Here is a 12,945-nt window from a genome sequence, read left to right on the forward strand (position 1 = left end):
TTTGCCTGCCAAATGAGTTCTGTTATACTCACAGACACCATTCAAACAGTTTTGGAAACTTTAGAGTGTTTTCTATCCATATATAATAAGTATATGCATATTCTAGTTACTGGGTAGGATTAGTAACCAGATTAAATCGGGTACATTTTTTTTATCCAGACGTGCAAATGCTGCCCCCTAGACCCAACAGGTTAATACGGTAATAGGAAGGGAGTTGCAACCGATAACACACCTCGTTTATCCTCCTCAGGACTTTGATGGGCCCCACACACTGCGGCCCCAGCTTCCGGCAGGGCACGCGGAGGGGCAGGTTCCGGGTCGAGAGCCAGACCCTGTCTCCCGGTGCGAACACGGGCGCCTCACTGCGGTGGCGGTCAGCACTCCTCTTCTGCCGCGCACTGGCCTCCTTTAGTGAGTCCTGGACGGCTCTCCAGGTCTCCTTGGAGTGCTGGACCCAGTCCTCCACCGCAGGAGCCTCGGTCTGACTCCGGTGCCATGGTGCCAGGACCGGCTGGTAACCTAACACACACTGAAAGGGTGATATGTTAGTAGAGGAGTGGCGAAGTGAGTTCTGGGCTAACTCAGCCCAGGGAATATACCTCGCCCACTCCCCTGGCCGGTCCTGGCAATACGACCTCAGGAACCTGCCCACCTCCTGGTTCACCCTCTCCGCCTGCCCATTGCTCTCGGGGTGATAACCGGAGGTCAAACTGACCGAGACCCCCAGCCGCTCCATAAACGCTCTCCAGACCCTGGATGTGAACTGGGAACCTCGATCAGAGACAATGTCCTCCGGCACCCCGTAGTGCCGGAAGACGTGGGTAAATAGGGCCTCCGCAGTCTGCAGGGCCATAGGGAGACCGGGCAATGGGAGGAGACGGCAGGACTTAGAGAACCGATCCACAACCACCAGAATCGCCGTGTTCCCCTGAGAGGGGGGAAGATCTGTCAGGAAGTCAATGGACAGGTGCGACCATGGTCGTTGTGGAACGGGGAGGGGCTGTAACTTCCCTCTTGGTAGATGCCTAGGAGCCTTACTCTGGGCACACACCGAACAGGAAGAGACATAGGCCCTCACGTCCTTAGCTAAGGTGGGCCACCAGTACTTCCCCCTTAGACTCCCCACTGTCCTCGCCTCACCAGGATGACCCGCAGTAGGTAGCGTGTGCGCCCACCGAATCAAACGATCACGAACACCGAGCGGCACATACATGCGCCCCACGGGCACCTGCGCAGGCGCAGGTTCCAACACCAATGCCCGCTCGATGTCCGCGTCCACCTCCCATACCACAGGTGCCACCAGCCTAGACGCTGGAATGATGGGAGTTGGATCGATGGGCCGGTCCTCCGTGTCATAGAGACGGGACAGCGCGTCGGCCTTAGTATTTAGGGAACCCGGTCTATAGGAGATGGTAAACCTAAACCGGGCGAAGAACATGGCCCACCTCGCCTGACGTGGATTCAGTCTCCTCGCTGCCCGGATGTACTCCAGGTTTCGGTGGTCGGTCCAGATGAGAAAGGGGTGTTTAGCCCCCTCAAGCCAGTGCCGCCACACCCTCAAAGCTTTAACCACTGCTAGCAACTCCCTGTCCCCCACATCGTAGTTACGCTCCGCCGAACTGAGCTTCTTCGAAAAGAAAGCGCAGGGGCGGAGTTTCAATGGCGCACCCGAGCGCTGTGATAGCACGGCACCCACCCCAACCTCGGATGCGTCCACCTCCACTACGAACGCTAAAGACGGGTCCGGGTGCGCCAACATGGGTGCGTCGGTGAACAGCGTCTTCAATTTCTTGAAGGCTCCGTCCGCCTCCGTCGACCATCGCAAACGCACCGGCCCCCCCTTCAGCAGTGAGGTAATGGGAGCCGCTACCTGGCCAAAACCCCGGATAAACCTCCGGTAGTAATTGGCAAAGCCTAAAAACCGCTGCACCTCCTTCACCGTGGTTGGAGTCGGCCAATTACGCACGGCCTTAACGCGGTCACACTCCATCACCACCCCCGTGGTGGAAATGCGATAACCCAGAAAGGAGACGGCTCGTTTGGAAAACTCACACTTCTCAGCCTTAACGTATAGGTCATGCTTCAGCAGTCTACCAAGCACCTTGCGCACCAGGGACACATGCGCGGAGCGGGTGGCGGAATATATCAGAATGTCATCGATATATACAATCACGCCCTGCCCGTGCAGGTCCCTGAGAATCTCGTCAACAAAGGATTGAAAGACGGCTGGAGCATTTTTCAACCCATACGGCATGACGAGGTACTCATAATGGCCCGATGTGGTACTAAAGGCGGTTTTCCACTCGTCTCCCTTCTTGATACGCACCAGGTTATACGCGCTCCTGAGATCCAGTTTTGTGAAGAACTGCGCTCCGTGAAATGATTCCACCGCCGTAGCGATGAGAGGTAGTGGGTAACTAAACCCCACCGTAATAGCGTTTAGACCTCGGTAATCAATGCACGGACGCAGACCTCCCTCCTTTTTCTTCACAAAAAAGAAACTCGAGGAAGCGGGTGAGATGGAGGGCCGAATGTACCCCTGTCCCAGGGATTCCGTGACATATGTCTCCATAGCCGCCGTCTCCTTCTGTGACAAGGGGTACACGTGACTCCTGGGAAGCGCAGCGTTAACCTGGAGATCTATCGCACAATCCCCCTGTCGATGAGGTGGTAATTTAGTCGCCCTCTTTTTACAAAAAGCGATCGCCAAATCGGCGTATTCGGGGGGAATGCGCACGGTGGACACCTGGTCTGGACTCTCCACCGACGTGGCACCTATGGAAACTCCTAGGCACCTACCTGAACACTCCTCTGACCACCCCTGGAGAACCCCCTGTTTCCACGAAATACGGGGATTGTGACCAGCCAGCCAGGGGACCCCCAGCACCACCGGAAACGCAGGCGAGTCAATAAGGAAAAAACGAATGCGTTCCTTATGATTCCCCAGCGTTACCATGTCCAGTGGCACCGTAGACTCCCTGACTAGCCCTGACCCTAATGGTCGGCTATCTAGGGAGTTCACGGGGAAAGGAGAATCTATCGGCACCCGCGGAATGCCCAGCTTAATGGCAAGTCCACGGTCCATAAAATTCCCAGCTGCGCCTGAATCGACTAGCGCCCTATGCTGGGAAGAGGGAAAAAATTTAGTAAACAAAACAGGTAAAAACACATGACCAACAGGGGGTTCTGGGTGAATCTGGTGCTGACTCACCTGAGGTAACCGAGAAGTGTTCTGCCTACCATCTCGACTCCCAGACTGGCTCCTCCGGCACCGGTCGGCCGTGTGTCCTCTCCGACCACAGCTGGTGCAGGAGGAGCCACCTCCTCCGGTGCCCCTTGGCACGGCCCCCCCTACCTCCATAGGGGTAGGGGCGGGGGTGCACGGGGGTGGAACGGGCAGGACCCTCTCCGAACGCCCGCGGGCAGCCAGCAAGTTGTCCAGTCGTATGGACATATCTATCAGTTCGTCCAGGGACAGAGCTGTGTCCCGACAGGCCAGCTCCCTGCGGACGTCCGCCCGGAGACTGCAGCGGTAGTGGTCTATGAGGGCCCTGTCGTTCCACCCCGCCCCAGCAGCCAAGGTCCTGAAGTCCAGCGCGAAGTCCTGGGCACTCCTCGTCTCCTGCCTGAGGTGGAACAGCCGTTCACCCGCCGCTCTTCCTTCCGGAGGGTGGTCGAACACGGCCCGAAAGCGGCGGGTGAACTCCGGGTAGTGGTCCCTCGCCGAGTCTGGACCGTTCCAGACCGCATTCGCCCACTCCAGAGCTCTGCCCGTCAGGCAGGAAACGAGGGCACTCACGCTCTCCTCCCCCGTGGGAGCAGGTCTAACGGTGGCCAGGTACAGCTCAAGCTGGAGCAAAAACCCCTGGCACCCAGCCGCCGCCCCATCGTACTCCCTCGGGAGCGCCAGACGAAGCGCGCCAGAGCCAGACGTCATGGGAGGCGAAGATGGCTGTATCGGGGCAGGTGGAGGTGGAGAGAGGATACCACTTCTCTCCCATCTGTCCATCCTCTCCATCATCTGGTCCATTGCCGATCCGATGCAATGGAGGACTGTCGTGTGGTGGAGTACGCGTTCCTCCATCGAGGGCAGAGGAGTGGCCGCTGCTCCCGCTGATTCCATGCCTTCTATCGTGGTGCGGGATTCTGTTAGGGCTTGGTAATTGTGGAGGAGGAATGAGGCGCAGGAACCAGCGAACACAGGGTAGTGGTGTTTTTAATATACACTCACCAAAAAAAAACAAATGTTCCCACACACAGGGGAGAAAATACATGCGGCGTACAACAACGTCGACATGAACACAAGCCGTCACACAAGAAACAATCATTAATCCCGCACGAACAGGAGCGGGCCAGCTAAACTAAATAGCCCCTCTAATGGCTAATTGACCACAGGTGTCACAAAATAAAAAAAGGGAAAAGCAAAAGGGAATCGGTGGCAGCTAATAGGCCGGTGACGACGACCGCCGAGCGCCACCCGAGCAGGAGGGGGCGCCACCGTCGGTGGGAATCGTGACAGCTGAAAACATTGCAATGTCCGTTCTTACAAAATCAATAAAGATACAAAATATCTGAATAGCTAAATGCAGAGCAGGAAGTGAGAAGGCGGTCAGGGGCAACTTTTACCTTCAACAGGAAAAGTAAAAAAAATCACTGTAGAATGTATTTTAAGAGATCCGGTTTTTCTACAGTCAAAATATTACAACAGCCACAAGGCTGTTGAGAACCAAAGCAGCCATGACTGCAGTTGTTTATCATAGCAGTCAATCTATTTCCTGTAGTCTCAAAATTATTACATGTTTTGTTTTAGGTAATAAAGTTTTATGTAAAACATTATTTCTACGTCAAATGGAGCACACTTTGTTAAACTGCAGTGGGCTAAATCAGGCTCACACAGTGTTTCTTGGTAGTCTTAAACAAATCTACTTTGAAAGAAAAGTATACACCTCACACAGATGGTAACACACCTGTACCATGTCAGATATAAAGTTGAAATGAATTACATTTTGAGTTTGCATCCCAATATTAGACTTTATATGCATCACAGAAAACTTTTTGATATAGAAACACAGGATTTTTGGCGTACTTTTTGTATCATGTTTATTAATTATGGATTGATGAAAAATATGAATAATATTCCACCCATGAAGCCGCTAGAGGGCGAATTGGTCATTTGACTGCAGGAAAGGGAAATAATGTAATTCAAATAAGTTGACTCACCCAGATAAGTACACCTGGATGCACATACATTTTAAAGACATCCTCCAGAAATGTATGAACGTTTACTGTTGAAAAGTGACATCCCTAGTATAAATACAGTAAAGTGCAGACACTAAAGGGTAAAACATTATGTTTTGAGAAAAATTTTGTTTTTTAGACATAACTGTAAACTTCAAGGAGTAGGGCATTCAATGAGTTGGTCTGATGGGAACCCGTGATGTCATCGGCCTCCCCCTTGCTTGAGCATCTCCAATCCAAAGTTAAATCTAGAATTAGATTCCTATTTTGCAACAAAGCCTCCTTCACTCATGCTGCCAAACATACCCTCGTAAAACTGACTATCCTACCGATCCTTGACTTCGGCGATGTAATTTACAAATTAGCCTCCGACACTCTACTCAGCAAATTGGATGCAGTCTATCAGAGTGCCATCCGTTTTGTCACCAAAGCCCCATATACTACCCGCCACTGCGACCTGTATGCTCTCGTTGGCTGGTCCTCGCTACGTATTCGTCGCCAAACCCACTGACTCCAGGTCATCTATAAGTCTTTGCTAGGTAAAGCTCCGCCTTATCTCAGCTCACTGGTCACCATAGCAACATCCACAAAAAAATAAAAAATAAAAAAACATCCACCCATAGCACGCGCTCCAGCAGGTATATTTCACTGGTCATCCCCAAAGCCAACACCTTCTTTGGCTGCCTTTCCTTCCAGTTCTCTGCTGCCAATGACTGGAACGAATTGCAAAAATCACTGAAGTTGGAGACATATCTCCCTCACTAACTTTAAGCGTCAGCTGTCAGAGCTGCTTACCAATCGCTGCAGCTGTACACAGCCCATCTGTAAATAGCCCATCCAACCAACTACCTACCTCATCCCCATATTTGTTTTTGTTTTTCTGCTCTTTTGCACACCAGTATTTCTACTTGCACATCCTCATCTGCACATATATCACTCCAGTGTAAATTGCTCAATTGTAATTACTTCGCCACTATTGGCCTATTTATTGCCTACTGTGTTATTGACTGTACGTTTGTTTATCCCATGTGTAACTCTGTGTTGTTTGTGTCGTACTGCTTTGCTTTATCTTGGCCAGGTCGCAGTTGTAAATGAGAACTTGTTCTCAACTGGCCTACCTGGTTAAGTAAAGGTGAAATAAAATAAATTAAAATAGGAACAATAGAGGAGCAGAAGAGAACAAAAGAGTGTCTGCAATGTCAAAACTGCAATGTCATGACTTATCTGGACCACCTATTGAGATGTGCCTTTTGTTTGTAAACAGTGGCGTGTATTAAAAAATTACCAAGAAAAAAAACATTAAATAATGTATCTTTCGTCTCTCTGTTTCATAATTTTCGTGTAGGCTATCTATCTGATGCTGTCTGGTCCAAACAAATATAACATTGTTGCCCCCAGTAGCATTGAAGGCAAAGGAAGCCAGCGAGCATCTGAGCTCCCTTGACATAAATAGTATACAAAATTTGCCAATGAGAGCTGTACTGAGTGAGCTTAACTGTGAATGGTCCTGGCACACCAAAAAAAGTGTCAAGGGAAGCCAGCTAGGATTTGGCATCCCTCCTATTAAATCCCATTGAAATTAATTGACAGAAAAACGTTCATTGTTGCATCTTGTTGTGTTGTTGTCTTCCGGTGGCTAGCTAGCCAGCTAGCTAAAATTGGCCCTTTCCTAAATTAGCCATGGATGGAGATAGGGATTTGGATTTGTGGTTTTAATTAATTCTCCATATCGGCCAATGATTATAATGGTGATTCTGATCCAACCATTAATTCATACATTGTTGTGACCCTGGCCTGAGAGAATGGAAGTTCAATATGTAGCTAGATGTAGAAGGCGAATGTTAACTAGCTAACGTGCCCATGAATGGAAGTTAGGCTAGCGAGCAAGCATTTTAGCCAGGTAGCCTAAGACAACAACAAATAAAAGTGTGTACTGTATGACAGACTGTTTCATTAACATGAAAGAGAGGAGGATGGCATTGGCGTTTCTCTACATGTAGGGTGAGTCAACATGTTTCTCTACATGCACGAACGTGCACACACACACATGCACAGAAATCAGAAACATGGACAGCCACATCATATTTAGCTTACGCTGATTGGACAAAATTATTTTTGGTATCTTTTTGTTGTCACTGTATTAGACTAAGCAGAGGTGATTTGATGATGAAATGTTGAAGTTGAAATGGTGCTGGAATAGTGGAGGCAGTTCCTGTTTTTCTTGTGACTTGTGATATCTCTCTGTGGTTCTAAATCAGTAGTTGTTCAGTGGTCCGAAAATGTGGGAAACATTAACTTGCTTGACCATGCTGTAGGTCTGTTACTGTACATGCAATATGCTTTGTGGACTTCACTGGACAGAGGTTGCTATCCGGTTTTGTGAAAAAACTAAGGGGTGGTTGAATTTATTCTGCCACTGTGTCTTCTTATTGTCTTGGCCTTTAGGCCTATATATCACAGTCGCAAGGCATATTAATTAACAGGTTATGGGGGTAGGTGGGGGCTTGGCTTCCCTAGTTATTTTACTCAGGCACCGCTACTGTTTGTAATCAGGTGATAAATGAGGTGAAAAGCCGACTGGAGTGCCACTTTAAAACATGGTTTTCTTTGTTTAGGCTAATAGCTATGGCTTCTATCTGAGCACATGGCACGTGGTAATTGTCTGCAATTCACACCTCCCATGTAGTTGGCGATTATTAGCACAACACTCCCCCAAACATCCCTTTGTTCAATGAGCAATTTGAACCCTTTTCCACTTCAGTCGGCAGTGTAATTTTTTGTGGACAACTGTAACACTTTTTTTAACCCAGCGTGAACTGGCAGGAATTCACCATTTGTTGATGCAATTTTCCGATTTGGCAGCGGAACGCACCCAGATAGTGCTCCCACTGATTGGCAGCTCCTGATGAGTGACAGTTGGTCTCGCTTGGAGGGGGGGCGCATGCAGTGTGGTCTACTGTAGATGGGTCAGGAGTGGGGAAGACTTTTGCTGCATTTACACAGGTAGCCCAATTCTGATTCCCCCCCTAATTGCTCTCTGGACAAATCAGATCAGCTCTGAAAAAGATCTGATATGAGAATATCTGATGTGATTGGTTAAAAAAACAATTAGCAGAAAGACATATCAGAATTGGACTGCCTGTGTAAGCACAGCCTTTTTGGTATTTTTGAGATGGCTGAGGAGTGGGTAAAATTGTTTGGTTGTCTGTAGATTGCTCAGGGGTGGGGAATATGGTTTGGTAATCTGTTAATGGTTCAGGAGCTGGGAATATAATAATATATGCCATTTTAACATAGTTTTTTTCAAAGCGACTTACACTTACAGTAAGTCTAGTTATGCGTGCATTCACCCAGCTCAGAGCCTGTCTCATTCTCCCAGCTCAGAGCCTGTCTCATTACCCTAGCTCAGAGCCTGTCTCATTACCCTAGCTCAGAGCCTGTCTCATTACCCTAGCTCAGAGCCTGTCTCATTACCCTAGCTCAGAGCTTGTCTCATTTACCCATCTCAGAGTCTGTCTCATTCCCCAAGCTCAGAGACTGTCTAATTACCCCAACTCAGAACCTGTTTCATTCACTCATCTCAGAGCCTGTCTCATTCCCCTAGCTCATAGCCTGTCTCATTCCCCCAACTCATAGCCTGTTTCATTCCCTTAGCTCAGAGCCTGTCTCATTCCCCCAGCTCAGAGCATGTCTCATTCCCCAAGCTCAGAGCCTGTCTCATTCCCCAAGCTCAGAGCCTGTCTCAGTCCCCCAGCTCATAGCCTGTCTCATTCCCCCAACTCATAGCCTGTTTCATTCACCCATCTCAGAGCCTGTCTCATTCCCCCAGCTCAGAGCCTGTCTCATTCCCCCAGCTCAGAGCATGTCTCATTCCCCAAGCTCAGAGCATGTCTCATTCCCCAAGCTCAGAGCCTGTCTCATTCCCCAAGCTCAGAGCCTGTCTCATTACCCCAGCTCAGAGCCTGTTTCATTCATCCATCTCATAGCCTGTCTCATTACCCCAGCTCAGAGCCTGTCTCATTCCCCAAGCTCAGAGCCTGTCTCATTCCCCCAGCTCAGAGCCTGTCTCATTCCCCCAGCTCAGAGCCTGTCTCATTCCCCCAGCTCAGAGCCTGTCTCATTCCCCCAGCTCAGAGCATGTCTCATTCCCCCAGCTCAGAGCATGTCTCATTCCCCCAGCTCAGAGCCTGTCTCATTCCCCCAGCTCAGAGCATGTCTCATTCCCTTAGCTCAGAGCCTGTCTCATTCCCTTAGCTCAGAGCCTGTCTCATTCCCCCAGCTCAGAGCATGTCTCATTCCCTCAGCTCAGAGCCTGTCTCATTCCCCCAGCTCAGAGCCTGTCTCATTCCCCCAGCTCAGAGCCTGTCTCATTCCCCAAGCTCAGAGTCTGCCTCATTCACCCATCTTCCCCATTTCGACTACTCTAGGTTTAACTATATGGAACCATGTGGCTTGGAAGCAGTCTTGCCCACTCAAAATGAGAACTTTGAAATAATCAAAAACTATACAGGAGTTTTCTGTAGTGCAGAGTTATGGCGAGATGAGACATTTAGAGTTGCAACATGTGAAATTGAATGAAAATGTAGCAACATACTGGTGGTTATTTGAACTTATACAACCAGGTTCATGAGAGTGATGGGTTTCCTCTAGGCTCCATGTTGGTCTACTGTACTTCAAACCACCTACTCACCACTGGCCAGGTTGCTTACGAGTCGAAAAGTCTCTCAAACAGCCAAACAAAAGAACACATCAACAACAAAGTCAAAATTATTGGCACGCTAATCATGTTCTGTCCACTGCAGACATTGAAAGCTTTGTAGTCGTGTTTTTTAGCATTGAGAGGCATCCTGCTTTGTGTTTAAATGGAGAAGGCAGTAGGGAAATGTAATTGCCTTGTGTTGTAGTGTGTTTACCAAACAGCACATCCCTCTCTCCTGAGGCTGGTCCCCTGTAGAGCAGGATGCATGGGCTCTCTCTCTCTCCCTCTCTCTCTCTCTCTCTCTCCCTCTCCCTCTCCCTCTCCCTCCCTCTCTCTCTCTCTGTAAAGGCTTTATCATGTAATCGATTAGCTCAGTAAACATAACAAGAGGGACAGTAGTCCCCCAACCGTGTTGTAGTCACTACTGAAGCCTGTGGGGTTAACGTTGTTGTGATGCAGCTAACCTGCAATACCATCTCAATGCTACTAATTGCTTATTCAAAATTCGTTTTGATAGGGTATACAGTGCCTTGCAAAAGTATTCATCCCCCTTGGCGTTTTTCGTATTTTGTTTTATTACAACCTATAATTTAAATTGATTTTTATTTGGATTTCATGTAATGGACATACACAAAATAGTCCAAATTGGTGAAGTGAAATAAAACATTTTTTTCAAACAATTCTAAAAATAAAATTAAAATGGAAAAGTGGTGCGTGCATATGTATTCACCCCCTTTGCTATGAAGCCCCTAAATAAGATCTGGTGCAACCAATTACCTTCAGAAGTGACATAATTAGTTAAATAAAGTCCACCTGTGTGCAATCTAAGTGTCACATGATCTGTCACATGATCTCAGTATATATACACCTGTTTTGAAAGGCCCCAGAGTCTGCAACACCACTAAGCAAGCGGCACCACCAAGCAAACGGCACCATGAAGACCAAGGAGCTCTCCAAACAGGTCAGGGACAAAGTTGTGGAGAAGTACAGATCAGGGTTGGGTTATAAAAAAAATATCCAAAACTTTGAACATCCCACGGAGCACCATTAAATCCATTATTAAAAAATGGAAAGAATATGGCACCACAACAAACCTGTCAAGAGAGGGCCACCCACCAAAACTCACAGACTAGGCAAGGAGGGCATTAATCAGAGAGGCATCAAAGAAACCAAAGATAACCCTGAAGGAGCTGCAAAGCTCCACAGTGGAAATTGGAATATCTGTCCACAGGACCACTTTAAGCTGTACATTCCACAGAGCTGGGCTTTACGGAAGAGCAGCCAGAAAAAAAGCCATTGCTTAAAGAAAACAATAAGCAAACACGTTTGGTGTTTGCCAAAAGGCATGTGGGAGACACCCCAAACATATGGAAGAAGGTACTCTGGTCAGATAAGACTACAATTTCGCTTTTTGGCCATCAAGGAAAATGCTATGTCTGGCGCAAACCCAACAATTCTCATCACCCCGAGAACACCATCCCACCATCCCCAGTGGTGGCAGCATCATGCTGTGGGGATGTTTTTCATTGGCAGGGACTGGGAAACTTGTCAGAATTGAAGGGATGATGGATGGCGCTAAATACAGGGAAATTGTTGATGGAAACCTGTTTCAGTCTTCCAGAGGTTTGAGACTGGGACGGAGGGTCACCTTCCAGCAGGACAATGACCCAAAGCATACTGCTAAAGCAACACTCGAGTGGTTTAAGGGGAAACATTTAAATGTCTTGGAATAGCCTAGTCCTAGCCCAGACCTCAATCCAATTGAGAATCTGTGGTATGACTTAAGGATTGCTGTACACCAGCGGAACCCATCCAACTTGAAGGAGCTGGAGCAGTTTTGCCTTGAAGAATGGGCAAAAATCCCAATGGCTAGATGTGCCAAGCTTATAGAGACATACCCCAAGAGACTTGCAGCTGTAATATTGCTGAAAAAGGTGGCTCTACAAAGTATTGACTTTGGGGGGGTGAATAGTTATGCATGCTCAAGTTTGAATTTGTTTTGTCTTATTTCTTGGTTGTTTCACAATAAAAATCATTTTGCATCTTCAAAGTGGTAGGCATGTTGTGTAAATCAATTGATACAACCCCCCCCCCCCCCCCCCAGAATCCATTTTAATGCCAGGTTGTAAGGCAACAAAATGGGAAAAATGCCAAGGGGGTGAATACTTTCGCAAGCCACTTTAGCTGTGGGCTTGGGGGTGGTTTCAAATGCTCTTCTAAATGTCTCTTCAGAAGACATGAAATAGTTAGAAATTACATTCAGCAAGGCATATTCCTACCAGCAGTGTGTATACTTTGCTTGTTTGTGCATACTGTATCTGTCGGTGGTTGTTGACCCATGTGTGCCACTGGATGTGGACAGGAGGCAGTGGACAGCGGGGTGCGTTGTCAAAACTCTGCAGACTGAGAGCCCATACATTTCCCTGTGACAGACGGAGGGCATTTAGGCAGCACAGCTCCGCTTATCAGGCATGCTGTCACTGTGGGAGGCTAGGCTGGCCATGGACCTGAGCTCCAGAGTACTGCCACTCTGCCAGCCTGACCCACCTTGCCAACCCCAGCAGGGAGAGCCCGAGCCGGGCCATGAGGTGGAGGAGACCTAGGTCACACCCAGACCCTGGAGGACAGGCAAATTAGCTTGGTCAGGATATAAAAAGGGGAGGGCAAACCTACACAAAGGCACACACATACAGCATATGTTTTACTATCCTTGTGGGGACCTAAAATGTTATTTCATTTAAAATCCTTACCCCAAACCTAACCCTAACTCCTAACCCTAAACCTAACCCCTAACCGTAATTCTAACCCTAATTGTAATCCTAACCCTAAATCTAAAATAACCTTTGTCCTCATGGGGACCTGGGAATTTTCCTTTTTTTACCATCCTTGTGGGGACTTTTGGGGTTTTCCAGTACCCACAAGGATAATAATACAAGCCCACCACACACACAAAGATGCACACTCCCCCATTACATCTCTCTCTCTGCAGCCGGCTCAGTCACGCTCTA

General features: G+C 48.3%; 1 protein-coding gene across 2 annotated transcripts in view; it reads left to right on the top strand.

The window, feature by feature from the left end:
* LOC106587383 (uncharacterized) overlaps positions 1-12,945 on the top strand; it is an 86,668-nt gene that overhangs the window by 16,327 nt on the left and 57,396 nt on the right. The gene's annotated exons all lie outside the window — the stretch shown is intronic.

Source organism: Salmo salar, chromosome 26 (assembly GCF_965601325.2).
Source record: "Salmo salar chromosome 26, fSalSal1, whole genome shotgun sequence".
Lineage (NCBI taxonomy): Eukaryota > Metazoa > Chordata > Actinopteri > Salmoniformes > Salmonidae > Salmo > Salmo salar.